The following is an 18,274-nucleotide window of genomic DNA, read 5'->3' on the forward strand; positions in this document are numbered from 1 at the left end:
AACTCAGAGGCAGATCTAGAAACTCTTGGAGGGGGTGTGAGTCATCCCAACATTTCCAACTTTTTAAATCGGGCCTTACATTAATAATAATAATAAAAGCGATCTCAGTATTTTTCTTGGTAAGTATGAATAAAATACCAATTTTAGTTGTCTCTGTGGGGGGGGGGGGGGGCTTCACCCCAATTTCCCCCTGCCTTCCCATTGGATCCGCCACTGTTCTAACTTTACAAATTTTATTTTCCCACTACCTTACTGACTGCCAGCGCAAGATGGTAAATGCATTAGGTTAGACTGAATCCGCTTCCAAACATTGTATCCACTTTGGAACATTTGGTTTAACGTCGTCGTCAATATAGAATATTCTGCTTGGAATTGGGAATCGTGGATTTGTTTTATTTCTTGCATGAACATATGTCTCGCTGTGTGCAGAATAGAAAGCATTCCATATATAAAACGGAAAGACGCATTGCCTACCTCTTATTGACTGTGAGAGGCACATCCTTGTGAAGGTAACTATGTTTTTTCTACTTCCAAAATATGAATCTGTGGCGACCTTCCACCAGCAAGAGTGATAATGACTTCCAGTTGGGGTAAAAAGAAAGTGCTTTCCACAAATGAACCACGATACCCTGGTGATCTCGTCAAGAAGCATAAACCGAGATTCGGTCACACCCCGCCAGCAGCTTTTGGCTCGCCATCGAATAAAGACGGGCACACTTCATCGTTCGCTTACATATGTAGTAGGTTCGAATTAGGTGCACACACACACGGCTTGGAGGCAACACTATTTATTAAACGGTACGTAACATAACACGGTACATAAGGTGGTGACCACCTTCCTCAACTCGCTAACACTCTGGAACACGACACAGACTGGACCAGGCAGGCAACGGCCTGCCTGGCCCAGGACGACGACTCGGGACTTGACGACCGATGATGTCTTCACTTTGGAGTACAGTACAACAGCCTCGCTCTGCGTTCACACCACGCTTATATCTGGTTCGGCGTGGCTGGCTCCGCCCCGGCGTGGCTGGCTCTCTTCAGGCCACGCCTCCCTTCCCAGGACATGCCTCACTTCCCCCACCTCTGGGAAGGTCCGGATCCCTCCAGCACGTGACCCCCCAGGCACCCCCTTGGGGCCCCCAGCCCTCGTACAGGCCGACACAGTAGTGACCATTCTATGTCACTACACATATATACAGGGTCAATTTCCATATCTGACCGCGTGGAAACAACTGGATGCAAAACGTCTGCGCTGGAGGCTTTCCCTCCCTATTAAGTTGGAGGCGAGCGTGTGCTGGGAAATGCAGACCCACAGGCGTTGAGCCGGATAAAGTGCTGCAACCACAGTGCAAATCTGCCAATGCAATTGCAGGGCTTATTCAAATCCAATCAAAGGAGCTGCTGATAAGTTCAAAAGCTCGTCCAGCCAATCAACACGTTCATTAAACTAATGCAGATGCGTCCTTCATGTCAAAAGATTGCAGTCATGAAATTGAAAGAAAAAAATGAATGCAGAATAGCCGTACAATTCAACAGGCAAACCAAATACGATATGCGATTGGAATTAGAAAATATAAATTCTGGCTGAAAAAAACTGTATTTTTCTGAAATATTTAGTGTATTGAGTTATTAGGTCGCTAATAAAATCTCACCCTAAAGAAAAACGATGATATCCAGTACAGTATATACAGTCACATGTATTCAGCCCTCTTACATTGCATGTTCATCCATACCCCAAAGCTTGCCATGCAAGTCACATTAGCCTCATAGTCCAAATGGAATCCACATCTTGTCTACAAATGCACATCCTTAAAGTGTCTTGTAAGTACGTGGGGAGAATTCATGTGAAAGGCAAAAAAATGTACAGCAAGAACCCAATCAATGACACACTAATGGATTCCAAGGGCTTATATCATTATGGTACACATTTGAACAAACGCTATATATGTAGAAAAAAGGGAGAAAAAGTTGGAAAGATTGTGGGTTAGAATTAATGCTTATGTGTGGCACTAATTAAGCCCGTGCTAAGCTTGAACACTTCCTGTGTGTGTGCATGCGTGCGTGAATGCATGTGAATGCGAGTGCATGTCAATGCGAGTGCATGTGCGGTGGCATCCAGATTTGTGCGGGAAGCGATGGTGCTGCGGTAAGAATGCGTTCCGTTATCGAACACAGCGACTCGAGTTGAATTCTCGCTCACGTCCAACATCGGAGGCGAATATCCGAACTGGTCTTGGACTTTCCCTAGGTCAAACGAGCTTAAACGAGTACTTTGTGCGGTGTGTAAACATCAGCTCTCGGAAGACAAAGGCGGCCGGGCGTCGTTCTGACCACCCACTCCTTTGTGTGCACGCGCCAGTCTTTATAGGTGCTCGCAAACAGCACTTGCCCCAACCGCCTGTGCAATAGGCTATACGGGGTATCTTTGTTATTGGCTTTTCCCAGCCTCCTCTTTCACGTGTGTTTTTTTTTGCGACACCTTTTACCCCATGCAACTGCGCTGACACGCGTGTGATCCGCGCAGCCTCCACCACCCTCTCCACTGACCAATTCACGATCACTCCGCCCCCAAAACATGTTCAGCTTTCCAACAACCAATCCCATAAAAGGAGGCTAATTTACTGAACAAATGAAATTACCGTTCTCCTGGGGAATCCCTTAACAAGCTCTTTCTGGAGAATCAGGTCTTAAGGAGGATTAATTGCTCTTATTTACCATTATTGGTCGGGGGGGGGGGTATATTTTTTAATAATTTGTCATTGACGTTATAGAGTGCAGCATTTTACATGCAGGGCATATTTTGTGAACTCTGGAGTAATTAATTATAGGTAATTGCGTGGCCTGTGTTTTCTGTAATGTTGAGATTTTCTTTGTCGACATCTTTAAGTAATTAAAAAGTAAACCGGTTGAGTAATCACTCGGACGCCCTCCCTCTGGGATGCACCTCCGACGGGATGTGAATGTCAGTAATTGTGTGTCGCAGTAAACAATGAAGAGGTGTATTTTGTTCATTAATAATCACTCCTTGTATTCAGAAAAAAGTGATAATTAGTTGAATTGATCTGACAGACACATTTAGCTTCATGCATTGGGAGTGTCACGCTTCGCTGCTGGCCATAAATGTTTAAATCTGGCAAATTGTCACCTTTTAATTGAGTAAAGCTATATTCTCTTGCATTGTATGTCTTCAACTATGGCCATTAAAGCATGAGAACCCACTCATAAGGCACAGGGAGCGAAATCTAACGATGCAATACTTTCGCAGTTATACACAGCAACACGTACCTATACATTGCGTATGTTAAAAACCAATGTAATTGCGGAAATGCATCAATTAATAAATTAAGTAAGACCTAGAACATGGCGCTGTTAAGAAAATAGCTTGAGTCCGGACACAAGATGTATTAAGAAGGGAGGACAGCTGATGATTAACACCGGTGATGAAGTACCAGCCACAGGAATTATTTTCTCAAAAAAAAGGGAGAGGGTAGACTGATGGAAAAAAAACCTCGGTACATGCAGGGGGGAAAATAAGCATTACATGTGTAAGACGCTGCATATATGTCCTGCAGCGATTCCATCATCGACAGGGCTTTATCTAACAGTGCGTTGCATGTGGCTGCTGCTGATGTATGCAAATGCTACAGATAACCCTGAGCTATTGTAGGCTAGTTGGAAGTTTGTGAGTTTCAATTGCATTCGGGGCGGAGAGAGGAGGTGGGGGGGCTGACTCGACAGAGAAACCTTCCAAAGTCAGTGAAATGCATGGGCACCACTGTGTGGAGGAGGTCGTCGTGGAGTGATCATTCTATTGTGAGGGGCTTGGTCTGTGGCAGCGCTGACTCCGTAAGACTCTCATTTGTGGGGAGGTCGCTTTTGAAAAATAAGTTAATAGCTCAGTGGGCTTTGTCTGGTAGGATGGGGATGGTTCAGTTGTGCTTGTTTGTGTTTGGGTGATTTTTATTCTTGCTTCTTTCGGTTAAAGTCACGTATAAGGGAAATAATAAAATAATAAAACAATACAATTCTCACGACGTTTCGATTGCAACACAAGCAATCGTCATCAGGTGATGATCATCAGGTGATGATGATTGCTTGTGTTATTTCCCTTCTACGTGACTTTACCGAAAGAACCAATAATATGAATCCCTGCAGTCACGGAAGCTTTAAATCGAAATTTGGGTGATTTGTTTACCTTTCTTGTACTTTGCACTATCATGTTTTTGTACTCCTTGTTGTGGTAAGGTTCTTACCCGCCCCCCGACTGGACATCTGTGAAAGGAGCTTCATAGCTCGTCGGATTCCTCAAGTATAAATACATCTTCTGATTCTGTAGTGTACGCTGCCCAATGTTTTTTTTTAAGGACGGGGGGGGGGGGGCACCGACTTGTTTTTTTTACTATTGTAGACTAAAGTCATTTACACCATACAAAACAGTATAGGGTTCAGAAAGGAATTGTGAAAATCCAAAATCAATCAACAAGCATGTCAGAAAGTGGCCTTGTAAGGTAAAATTGATTTTTTTTCTACACCCAAGAAACACGACCATGTCTTTGTGGCAGCAAGATAACTTTGGCGAGCCGTGTTCCCTTTTCACACTCGCTGAGGATCATCCGCACAAAGCCACGTGACCATTTACACACTTCACAGCATCGTTGTGACAGTGTAGTCTGCACGGTTGCATTTCCTCGAACTTTCATTGCAGGTGAGATCCCAAATGGAAGATGCTTCATCTAAGCTTGTATCTGCAGAGTAAGTGTCTGGGGTGAAGTTGAAATGGATGTTGATAACTGCTTCAGTCGAACTGTGTCCAATACTCAAAATGACAATGTTACTGTGTGGTTTCATTGTTGTTATATACACTGATGGAAAAGTACATGCTCGTAAAATCGCCCACCCCGTACAGAATGTAGCATATACTTTGTGTTCTGCCAATATGAGTTGCTGCGAGGCCGGCGTGTTTTGAATCAGCTATATAACCTGTTTTTATTTCACCCCTGCTTTTAACAGCTTACCTATATATCAGGGGTACTTCCGTTAGAAGTGGATAGAGTGATGATGGATTCAAAGGGTGGTGCCTTGCCCTGAAATGTATCAATTCGTATCTCATTATAAGTTGCTGTAAAGCATTCACATGGAAGGGGTGATTATAGGCTTTTGTACAATTAGAGACGTTTCTGTTTCAGATACACCCTGACTTCCAATAAATTCTACCTTGTTGACCCTTTTTTCCAGAGTTATTGAACCAATTATATTTTATCTGCAGTTTTTTTTATTTATGCTAACACAACTATTGTCTGTTCATTCTCGCTTGTTTTGTATAATTCAGTACTGCATTATGCACATTGCTCGTTTATTTTTAGAACGCGTAGGCTACTGACATAATTTTAATGGTTAACCTAAGTCATACTCAAAGTATGGCCCTGCTGTCAAATGAAGATGTGAATATTGCAAGTGTATTTGGGCGGCCCTAAGCCAGTGATGGACGTTCCATATCCCTATAGCTGGGACCAGTCTCATCAAAGGGCAACGTTTGTTGAATAAATTTCGATTTAGAGCTTTCGTGACTGCAGGGATTCATATTCTTAGTTCTTTCGGTAAAGTCACGTAGAAGGGAAATAATAAAATAATAAAAATAAAACATAAAATTCTCACGACGTTTCGGCCACAATGCAAGCAGCCGTCCTCAGGTGAAGAACAAAGACAGCGTCCTAATGAACACTGCTAAGCTTGGCAGCGTATTTTAAAGTTTGTTGAATACCCACAGAGTGGTATTTTATTTAACAACGCCAGTTGGTGATTGGCTGAGTCGACCACTGATGGGGATTCGAATTTATTAATTTCAAATGGTGTGTCAGGTGCTCTGCAATGTAGCTTATTCAGCCAGAGACATAATTGGCTTGGTGTTAATTATTTAGAAGAAAAAAATGATAGAGTACTGACGCTACTAAAACAAGTGCTTTGAAATTAAATTATCCTCATTCATGTCCCAGTTTTCACACAATTCCTGTTGAATTCCAAGAACAGCAATGATCACATCCCTATGGACAAATCGGCCTGAAATGAGCACCTGGCTTTCGATTTCCGAGCACTGGAGTAGAAAAGCACCCAGGCATGATTCACCGCTTCTTCCCTTATGTGCTAAGCAGACCGTAACCTTTCAGCATCTGCGTAATTATAGAGGGAACTCCTGCTCTCAGACTCATCGTCTGGTTATATTTACCAGATATAATGTAGCGTGCACCTGCCTTGCACAGTGTACACGTATTAGTGCAAAGGTAAAGGCGCAGCCCTGAAAGTGTTTGCTGGCGCCACTGCTGACGGATGCAACGGGATTTACAAAATGTGCCTGGAGATAGAACCTCAGGATTGCAAGTCCAGTGTGCTGCTAAGCATTACGCGACTGCAGCGTCATCGATATAAAACAAACCTCAAATACATTTTACGGATTTAAAAAGCATCGGATAACTTCAATTAAGCTCGCTTCTCCTTTGACTGCCTTGATACATACGGGACTAATACTTTGTCATCATTTGTCAGGGTTTATTTTATTCCTTAAAATAAAAGCGGTGTTAGTGTTTCCTCACAAATATCCTAGCTGTATTGTTGAACCCACTTTATCGCTGCTATAAACGATGCTAAACTGTCCTTCCCTGCTTTTTTTCTGTACCCGCTTGTTAAAGGAATGGTATGCGACTGGGTTAATACAGTGCATTGTTCATTATCAACACTATACCGGGCAGCATCTGTAATTGGCTTGTATAGCAAAACCATTCACACTATTTTGTTCTTCATATATGTGGTTGTTAAGACCATATGTGGTGACATGAATTAAACATGTTGCGAAATTAAGGACACCTTTCAAAAATAATAATATCACAGTGCAGTACATGTATATGCATGCTAAATTATCCAAAATGAATCCATCCCTCATTGTGATTTTGGCAACATATTAAGGAGCATAGCTGTGGAGTGGTGGTGCAGTGGTTAGGACACTGTGTCATGAACCTGGAAACCTTCGTTCAATTCCCGGCCACGGCTAACGCCAGTGGTGAGTGGTATTTGTACCGGTCCTAGAGTCCACGCTCTTCACCAACCCGCACTGATCAAGTGCGGTGAAGTATGGTGAAAATGCCGATGATTGTCAAGGTATGGGGATGCCTTCTTCCAGCACAATAGATTAACTGACAAAGTAAAGAACTGTTGATAATTATTATTAAGTAACAGCATATTGCTCAAGATATCAGTTTTATTTAGAAATGTTTTAACGAAAATAACAATATATGTGTGAACTACATGAAATCCTCAAGTTATCCCTAGCCCAAAAAGCAAAACGACGCATCTCATCGCACCAAATTCAAACAATCAAAACACAATCTCTCTCATTATCTATTAATATGTGACCTGCATAGCCCAGGACCCACTTTGACGTGGCGAAAGTAACATTTCCTCTGCCAAAGTGTCTCTTATTCCATTAGCCTGTCAAATTACGAATGGGGGAGGGGGGGGTTAGCGCACAAATAAGATTTGGAATACATTGTCCCGTTTGATTCTCGATAAGTTCAAGAAGTCGTTAATGTTTAAGCTGGCAAGCCTAAATCTCAAGAGTAAGGTTTGAATCCATGCAGTAGGAGCAGCGCATCTTGCAGGAAATGCCTATCTAATGTCATTACTCGATACTTATCAAACTAAGGAATTACTGTCCCGTTGAAAAACACACTGTTAGTCCCAAACGTGTTCCATGGGGGCAGCTGTTCACTATCCTATAGGTGCACGTTTAGTTTTATCTGAATAGCATATTTAACCTCAATAATCGCCACACGGTGAACCTTCCCAAGTCAAATTGAAATGCTCTGGTGAAGCCACATCTTTGAGAGTAGTCTTGTTGACAATAGTCTTGTTCACGCGACCATTTTACAGGAAGGAGTAACAGCATTGCCTTTCGTGTCATCAACAGCCACATTCCTCTGGCCTCCAGTGGCCCTTTATCTGCAGAGCATCAATTAATCATTGACCAGAGAGATGTGGCCTCTATCTTCTCGGGACCAAACGCTGCCAGACATATTTTGGGCACGTGTAAACACAGACAGGTGTGGGTTGCACGAGCGTGGGATATTTCCCCTTGGATCATTTTGCTCAAATGCAGCGATGGTGAGTAAGGCTGTGATAGAAACATTTCTAGATTAATTGACAAAAATTAAAAAATATTAATGATCTACATACCCATAATAGAGGTCTTTGGGTTAGATCGCGTAAATATATAAATGTGTCGTTAAAACACGCCACCACCCGAGACAGCCAACTTGTAAGGGTTGTCTCTTAAACAGAACAGGCCAATTCGTCACTAGTACAGCACACCGGTGTGTTGGAGAGCCAAGCCACAACATTTACAATCTGAGTACGACGTTTCGCCAGTAATTACAACTAGCTTCATCAGGCGACAGCCATATTTGTGGAGAAGTCTTACTGTTTCGTTCCTTATATAGAGACGTAGATGTGGTGACCGCGATTCTGCGCGACACATTTCTATATTTATGCGATCTAACCCAAAAACCAATTTTATGGATGATATTCGTCGCGAAAGCCAACGTGTTAAACTATTTACATACCGTATGTGTAATGTCAAGTTCTGCTGGACTTGAAGTGTTTTGGTTTTCATGCACATTAGCATTCTCCAACATGTGAACTCACAGCATACGCACATGCCCGTTTGCCTGCCTTTTATTCTCGGCCGTGGCAAACGTGCAATTGAAATGCCAGCCAACTCTCTGGACATGAAACAAGCGGGGGATGCCTTCTTGATGCTTTGTTTTATTTTGTGCCACGAGTGATTCTTTGCTGTGCCTTTCTTTCTGTTCATTCCAGGATCCCGTAGTTAACCACTGCTGTAATGTTTTATGACCCATTAAATGGTGCCACTGACACTTTAGTAAAACCAGCAGTTTTTTTTTGTTAGTCTTGGAACTATTTGTGTACACGCGGACACACACACACATTTGGCATATATTGATTTGGATGCATTTGTGAAAATGCAAATTAAGAGTGGAACACAATTTAATTCTGCGTTGTAAACATAAATTATGCATGCATATTTTATAGCGAGATCCATATATCAATTAAAATTGACTAACTTGGGCATCGATTATCAATGTAAAAGGTCTTCAAATAGTTACGACCCAGCAGTGGAGAATAACGTTCACCATTTGCTATTTCCATTTCTTCTTTCAATATCTTTTGAACGATTTGACCAATTTTGATGAAATTTTAAGAGATGGCCCAACACCACAATATCTGACATGAAATTGGTTTTCTGGACAAGAGTTCAAAGTTCAAGGTTACAGGACGCTCAATAACTGTGGACAGAGGGTAAATAAATGTGTAGTTATTTTCCGTAAATGTTATGTTTACAGTAGTATGTATAGTACGAGTAGTACTGTGCATTCATTGTTCTAATGTGCAATATTTTGTAGGTTATATGAAAGTTCTCATTGTGTTTTTTAACACTTTCACGTCATAATATTCAATATACATTCATCATGAACAACATTCATAAGTTAATACATGACCACAACAATCAACAGCCGAGGCCTAAATAAAATTGGCCTCTTCCTTCAAAATAAATATTTTAAGTTAAATTAATGTAAGGTAATGTGCATTATATATAAACATGCATTTTTAAACGTTTTGACTCCAACATAACATTGCATTACACGTAAGAAATATATTTTCAAATAACACAGTAGCTTCCTGTTGCAGTTTACAAATGCATAATTCTGACATTCCCAAATCGATAAGAATATTCCATCGCATAAGAACCAGAAAGCGTCCAATTCAAGATCAAGGTATCATCATGGCCAAAGCTGTTGATGTCACCACTGCTCGTCAATGCTTTCTATCTCATCCCAGAATCTGCAGCTGCTGCACCGTGGACATGCGACCTTTAAGATTTGTCTAATTGAAACAGAGTTGAAAATATCTTGCCACCATTATCATGACCAATGAGCTTGTCCCCAGCATTGTAATTCACAGGGATGACTATGAATGTTCAGTATAATTGATAAGCAGTGATTGCACCACATGGAGTGTTAAATTATATATGCGTTGACTTGCATTGGTTAAACATGTATATGTTGTATATTAATATTTTTTCTTAGTACACTTAAGCTTATGAGCTAACGTTTAATAATGGACAAAATGCTATTTTGGGGATATAATGTATTGTTTTAAGAAAACCATGTCCAATGTGATCATAGTAGTTTCCCTTTTCTAACATTATTAAACCAAGAACAGAATCCCAATGGAAAAAAAAAACAATCACATTGAAAATGTTGCAACATGAGCAGTCATTAAACGTTGTTATAGACACTGATTTATGTTATGGGAATGTCGAATTTCCACCACTGGATCAGGACTTCCAATCCCTATGAACACTAATCCATGTTCTTTTAGGCACTGAGACAGATTGGGGAAATATGATAATTGGTTTTTTACCCTTCTATCTGGCAACAAAACTGACACCTTTTTACAAGGAGTCATGTTTGCATAGACCGCAATACCTGCAGTCATAATACAAACAAAAGACATAACTCTGATAATGTGCACTGTCCTTGAAGTTGATTGGTCCACACCCGAGACAGCTTTCCTTAGAGCCTAGTCTCACATGGGTTGGACCAGATGACGCCAAAAGGCGCACAACTCAAAGACAATACACCATCAGAGTATGAGAGCTCGGGGCAAGCATCTACAATATGGGAACCTCATTTGCCAGTAAAAATATGATAATTGGTTTTTTACCCTTCTATTTGGCAACAAAACTGACACCTTTTTACAAGGAGTCATGTTTGCATAGACCGCAATACCTGCAGTCATAATACAAACAAAAGACATAACTCTGATAATGTGCACTGTCCTTGAAGTTGATTGGTCCACACCCGAGTTGTGCGCCTTTTGGCGTCATCTGGTCCAACCCATGTGAGACTAGGCTCTAAGGAAAGCTGTCTCGGGTGTGGACCAATCAACTTCAAGGACAGTGCACATTATCAGAGTTATGTCTTTTGTTTGTATTATGACTGCAGGTATTGCGGTCTATGCAAACATGACTCCTTGTAAAAAGGTGTCAGTTTTGTTGCCAGATAGAAGGGTAAAAAACCAATTATCATATTTTTACTGGCAAATGAGGTTCCCATATTGTAGATGCTTGCCCCGAGCTCTCATACTCTGATGGTGTATTGTCTTTGAGTTGTGCGCCTTTTGGCGTCATCTGGTCCAACCCATGTGAGACTAGGCTCTAAGGAAAGCTGTCTCGGGTGTGGACCAATCAACTTCAAGGACAGTGCACATTATCAGAGTTATGTCTTTTGTTTGTATTATGACTGCAGGTATTGCGGTCTATGCAAACATGACTCCTTGTAAAAAGGTGTCAGTTTTGTTGCCAGATAGAAGGGTAAAAAACCAATTATCATATTTTTACTGGCAAATGAGGTTCCCATATTGTAGATGCTTGCCCCGAGCTCTCATACTCTGATGGTGTATTGTCTTTGAGTTGTGCGCCTTTTGGCGTCATCTGGTCCAACCCATGTGAGACTAGGCTCTAAGGAAAGCTGTCTCGGGTGTGGACCAATCAACTTCAAGGACAGTGCACATTATCAGAGTTATGTTTTTTGTTTGTATTATGACTGCAGGTATTGCGGTCTATGCAAACATGACTCCTTGTAAAAAGGTGTCAGTTTTGTTGCCAGATAGAAGGGTAAAAAACCAATTATCATATTTTTACTGGCAAATGAGGTTCCCATATTGTAGATGCTTGCCCCGAGCTCTCATACTCTGATGGTGTATTGTCTTTGAGTTGTGCGCCTTTTGGCGTCATCTGGTCCAACCCATGTGAGACTAGGCTCTAAGGAAAGCTGTCTCGGGTGTGGACCAATCAACTTCAAGGACAGTGCACATTATCAGAGTTATGTCTTTTGTTTGTATTATGACTGCAGGTATTGCGGTCTATGCAAACATGACTCCTTGTAAAAAGGTGTCAGTTTTGTTGCCAGATAGAAGGGTAAAAAACCAATTATCATATTTTTACTGGCAAATGAGGTTCCCATATTGTAGATGCTTGCCCCGAGCTCTCATACTCTGATGGTGTATGGTCTTTGAGTTGTGTGCCTTTTGGCGTCATCTGGTCCAACCCATGTGAGACTAGGCTCTAAGGAAAGCTGTCTCGGGTGTGGACCAATCAACTTCAAGGACAGTGCACATTATCAGAGTTATGTCTTTTGTTTGTATTATGACTGCAGGTATTGCGGTCTATGCAAACATGACTCCTTGTAAAAAGGTGTCAGTTTTGTTGCCAGATAGAAGGGTAAAAAACCAATTATCATATTTTTACTGGCAAATGAGGTTCCCATATTGTAGATGCTTGCCCCGAGCTCTCATACTCTGATGGTGTATTGTCTTTGAGTTGTGCGCCTTTTGGCGTCATCTGGTCCAACCCATGTGAGACTAGGCTCTAAGAAAAGCTGTCTCGGGTGTGGACCAATCAACTTCAAGGACAGTGCACATTATCAGAGTTATGTCTTTTGTTTGTATTATGACTGCAGGTATTGCGGTCTATGCAAACATGACTCCTTGTAAAAAGGTGTCAGTTTTGTTGCCAGATAGAAGGGTAAAAAACCAATTATCATATTTTTACTGGCAAATGAGGTTCCCATATTGTAGATTGGGGAAAATTCAAATACCATACAGAATTTGCATCTTTTTCCACTATTTTTTTTACAGGAATTACATCCATTTATCCTTACCATCGCTGTCATCACTTCCACGCTTTCATTATCATCCTTACTATCATCAGCATCGTCATCTAAATCACCATTACCATCGTCATTGCTTTTAATTAGCCCAAAGCCAAAGATGACTTAAAGATGCAACTGTATGCATTGGCATGGGAAGGAGCAACACGCACATATTTGTGTGTGTGCCTGAGATTAAATTAGCCGTATTGGTCAGGGTGGTCCACCTGCGGGGTAAGTGTGCTGCTGTCAGCACACAAAGCCCTCATTTCACTTAGCACTCATCCAGAGCGCCACCCACTCTACCCAGCAAAATTAAGCCCAAACACTTGCACATTTTATTCTTGCATATGGCAACATGTTCAGGAACTAAATGCCAATATCGAGGTGTGCTAGCCACATGGGGGGCTTCAGGAGAGAGCTCGTGTAGTTTTGCCATTCATCCGTTGAAGGAGTGCAGACTGCAGTGATTTATTCTACAGATTGGGTTGCATGGCCACAGTCGCACTACTGTGCCTTGTATCTTGCATTTTCCGTACATGAATGAGATGTACACATCGGCCTGTTGAAGGTTCCACCATTGTCTTCAAGGAATGTCCAAGCCAGGAGGTGCATTGTTTGGGTCATTAATGAGGTGTTTAATCTGGACGTCCGCATTGCTCCACTCTTTCCCCGGCATTCTTCTAGGTCTGGGTGAGATTCTAGAATGGTGACAGCACGAACCCAGAATCGGGACTTGAGTTGGGGTACATTGTCGAGGTCCTGATTGATGGGTAGGTGGTTGTCGTTTGCAAGAGCACTTGTGCATTCCTTTGCTGTTTACGTGTCTCTGCGGATTGTTGGTGGCAGAATGTTCGTCAGGGAACAGGGAGTCAGGGGATTGGTGTCAGATTTAGTGTTCCTGTTATGATGCGCATTGCATTATTTAATTGTGCATCGAGCAATTTTGTGTATGAGCAGCTCTCGACCCTCTCATTTGCACATTAATTTGAATGGAATTACTTTTTGTGGAATTTTTATTTATCAGTAGAATTCCGCAAAAGCCTGAAACCAAATTATACGTCAATTGTGCCCTTGAACGTTCATGATTTAACTAATTCATGTTTGTTATATAAAGGTATATGTAATTGTATGCAGAATCAATACATATTTTCAATGGTGATAAATTGTGTGTGTGCATATATATCGTTAAATGTTGTTCACTATGTTGATCAATAATGCCAGTGTGGATCTTTACAAAAAAACATTTTCAGAAATTGTAAAGAAACCAGAAACGAAGGTCTATATCAACTGTAATTCTACACCAATAACTTTATTTAAACTGTTAGTTTTATAATGAAGGCAATTCAGCTCCAATTTACCAAAATTATAACTTTGAAAATGTGAATAAAGTTGAAGACATTGTAAAGGTGAATCAGTTGCCCTAGACTATTGGGTGACGATATCTCCATATTTTATCCAGAGACATTCAATGAAATTCAATTTGAGCATTTTTATTTAATTTCTGACTAAGCATTCTTTTTACGAGGCAGAGTAAATGTCTTGAGTAATGTCCCCAATAAACTCCGAAAGCCCCTTGACCCTATCCACAGAGGAAAATTCGGGCAATCATTTTCGAAGCTTCTATGGCCCACTGCTGACCCATTTTTAGAACAAGGAACATTCCTCTCTGCTGCAAGCAATACTACAAACTCCTATTGCATATAACGCAGAATGTTTTATGAGGTTCTCATCTACAAAACTGCACTGAACTGTTTAAACGGGGACTTTTGAAGAAGTCAGGCCCAAAGACATTTTAGGACAAAGTGTGCCTAATGAAGGGTAAAAATAAGTCTCGATCCTGTCATTTGTCTTCATGCAAATGTGCAGATTCTGCGTCCATCCTGGCTGATGCCCTGCTGCCCCATCTGCTTTCAATTCAAAACTTAGGAAGCCATTACGTTGTTCCATTCCCGCTTGCTGTAACCCTACACTTAATGGCTTAGAGTGAGTGCCAGTGCCATTGCAACCTCTGTGTACATCAAGAGCTTATTTATTGGTACCTTTAAGTCACGGTATTTAACAGACGCTTGGGTTATGGATATTTGTATGTGACCAATTAATGTTACAGCCACGTATTTCTAATGTCCAAAGTGTAGGAATGATGCTTTTAAATAAAATAAAATAAAGTGAAAGGCAATTAGAGGAAAAAAAGGCCCGACTTCAAATTAAAAATCCGTGAATTGGCTAAGGATTATGATGCAATTGATTTCATTCAGCGTTGTTTAACTTTACGTTGTGCAAACTCGAAGGATGTTAATGGAATTTTGAAGTCCTAGAGTTTCAGACAAGCACAGCTGGGATTCCGGTTCATTTTTATTAACAGATGACCCATGAGTGCTCTCATTTCCTTGAGCACCATAATCAAAACATGCCTTTTAACCCCACCGCTACCAACTGTTCTCCCGAACTCAAGTTGTCCGTCATTGCTAATCATTATATTTACACATTGCACTGCTATGCGCATCTCCAAACATAATTAACCCTGTTGTGGCTCGCACACTTCTCATGGATGGGTAAACAACTCCGAAGAAATTACAACTATTTAAACCGAAAACAATATTATCGATGCGTTTGTGTGAGAATTGCATTTCCTCAAGAGCCTGCTATTCTCACAATAACGTGCCAGTGGATGTTTCGTGTTCACTGTTGTCATTTTGAGATTCAAGTGTAAATAAATGAGGAAAGCTTCTGCTAAGCCTCTTGCTTGGCTAACTCCCTTGTATCCGGATTTTTTTTCATGCGCTACTCCTTAGCTTCTCTCCTGCTGTTACTCAATCCATAACTCATTACTTTAATTGCTTTCCTCGTGTTCTCGATGTGTATGTTGACAAGGTGGCCCAATGTACAGGTGCAATAAATCAATCGATAGTCAATCCAGATTGGTTGAAGGTATTTTTTATGTACAGTGATATATATGTACTTACAGTATATAGATCTCCTTGTACAGCCCTTTAGCAATCTGCTGCTGGATGAGGCTTTTCCACACAGTGCATCTCACGGGGGTTATTTCAGTATACTTCACTGCGGGAGCATAGACATATAGTATAACAAATGATGCTTGCTGATCTTTTCTTTCCTATACGCCATGCAGTCTGTTTTGCCTAAACTCCCGTTGCGCATGGTGGTCACCCATCCAAGAACTCACCGGGCTAAATTCCTGCTTAGCTTCAGAGATCTGATGAGAATCAAGCATATCCCGGGTGATTTGGTCATAGGCATACCGTGCATATAGCCTCGAATATCAAAACTGACCGGCCCATCAGCGTAGCTTACACCTGCACAGTCTGTAGGAAGACATAAGCTTACCGGTTTGTTTTTGTTGTATATGTGTGTGTTAGAATGGAAAACATTTTAAAGAAGTGCTTTCAAATGTGTGGGGAAAAAATTGTACTCGACTTATATTTGAGTATGTGTTTTAATTGGTAGTTAAAATGTTTCGTGTTTTTTTTTTAGCTGGTTTCAATCCAGTTTATTTTAGGTTTTGTTTGATGAAGTTCCGAGATGATAAAATTGGAAAAACGATGCAAAATGTTTGTGCAATAGTGGCTTTGAGTTGTAAAACACTTCAATAGTGAACATAATACCTCTTAATAGCCTGCCTTCCTACATATATACGCAACATGTGCATTTTCATTCACAATATATCTAAATCAGACTGCCACGTTATTAAACCCACATCAATCCCATCAAAACACATGCATAGTTTGTTATTTCATTGAATACGGTTACATTTAAGATTCTAATCATTAATGTACAATATCTGAAAAATATATTTTTTTGAATCCCCAAGTCACATCATTATCCATTATCTATCTACTGCTAGGAAAAGACCTACGTCACACCTCTGGCATCCTCTGTCTCGTGCTACCACAATCTATCTCACTCACCCATGAACTGAAATGTATGATATATATAGTGTATATATAGTGAAATCTAATACGCAAGTGTCCGTCTCGCTCTTTGCTTTCGAAACGTTACGTCGGAGGAAACCAAAAATGCTTCTCTTGCCCAGGACATTCGCGAAAAATTGCTGCCTTTCCAAATTAACAACATTTTGCCCTAGAAATTGCAGTAAATAACGTCCATATATACGTGTTGAACCTTTTTTGCACCATACATAGCCAATGGTGCGGAGGAAGGACAACAAACTAAAGACAAAAAGCAGTTCTAAATAATCTTGATTTTATGTTTTCGTGACTGCAGGAATCCATACTCTTTGGTTCTTTCGGTAAAGTCACGTAGGTATAAAATAAAACGAATTACGACGTTTCGGGTGCAACCCAAGCGTCCATCATCAGGTGGGGGCTTTTTCTGATGGACGCTTGTGTTGCGCCCGAAACCTCGTGATTTATTTTATTTTATACCTACGTGACTTTACCGAAAGAACCAAAGAGTACAGTTCTAAAGAAATTAGTTTTCAATCTATATTTAAAAGTTTATAGCTCCAGTGGCTTCCTAATATCGGAAGAAATATGCAATGCAAAGCAGAAGGATGTCTGGCGGTTTAATGGTAGATCTTACAATTAATGAATTAGTTTTTATACACGTGGGAGAAAACCGGAGCACCTGGAAAAAAAACCACACGTGTGAAAGGGCAACACCCAATCCCCATACAGATGGAAACAGATGGTGATTAGTCCACTTGTTTTACTGCCTTCTTTCTGGCGAGCCAAAGTATGTCACCTCAACGCCCATGGGAAGGCAGTTTCAGAACATTTGGAAGGCAGTTTCACAACCAAATGTTACGAAGCAAAATGTTGTGAAACTGCCGATGCACGTAGCCTGGATTACAGGCCACGTGCATACAGCCACCACTGCCTGGCTTATATCTTTAGTGCCACATCACAGGCCAATGGCTAATACTTTAAAACAACATAGCATGATGTTACGTCTCAACTAAATGGCATCTAAACATTGGCACCCCCGGATATTTTCTCAAGGTGAGTGTTGAGCACCTACATACCACTCCCCGAGGCTAGGTTTCATTAGATATTTGATACACAATGTGAGCTGTATTTAATGTAACATATGGAATAACCTCTGGTGATTGAGATGTTTGACATACCATATTTATACGTGATTCTGGAATTTGAATATTCGGCTTTTGGAGCAAGGAATCTGTTTCAAACTAATGGTGACACAGACGGAGATATTAATAACATGGCTTCTGAAATACTATGCTATTGATGCACTGTGCTCCATCTGTCTGTTTTACGGAGTGATTGCATTGGTTTTGCAACCTACTTGCAGTTAGATCTCAACAGAAGTATTATTTATTCGGTCTCCACTGCCAAGTCTCGGGCAGCAATGAGAAATGTGTACCATATATAATTAGTGTGTTATAAATGTAGTCTTAGCATATGTTCATTTAAGGGGGTGGAGTGGTGGTGCAGTGGATACAGCACTGCACTATGAACCAAATTATCTGAGTCTGACTTTTCTCCATGGCT

Source organism: Lampetra planeri, chromosome 4 (genome assembly GCF_965212315.1).
Source record: "Lampetra planeri chromosome 4, kcLamPlan1.2.h2, whole genome shotgun sequence".
Taxonomy (NCBI): domain Eukaryota; kingdom Metazoa; phylum Chordata; class Hyperoartia; order Petromyzontiformes; family Petromyzontidae; genus Lampetra; species Lampetra planeri.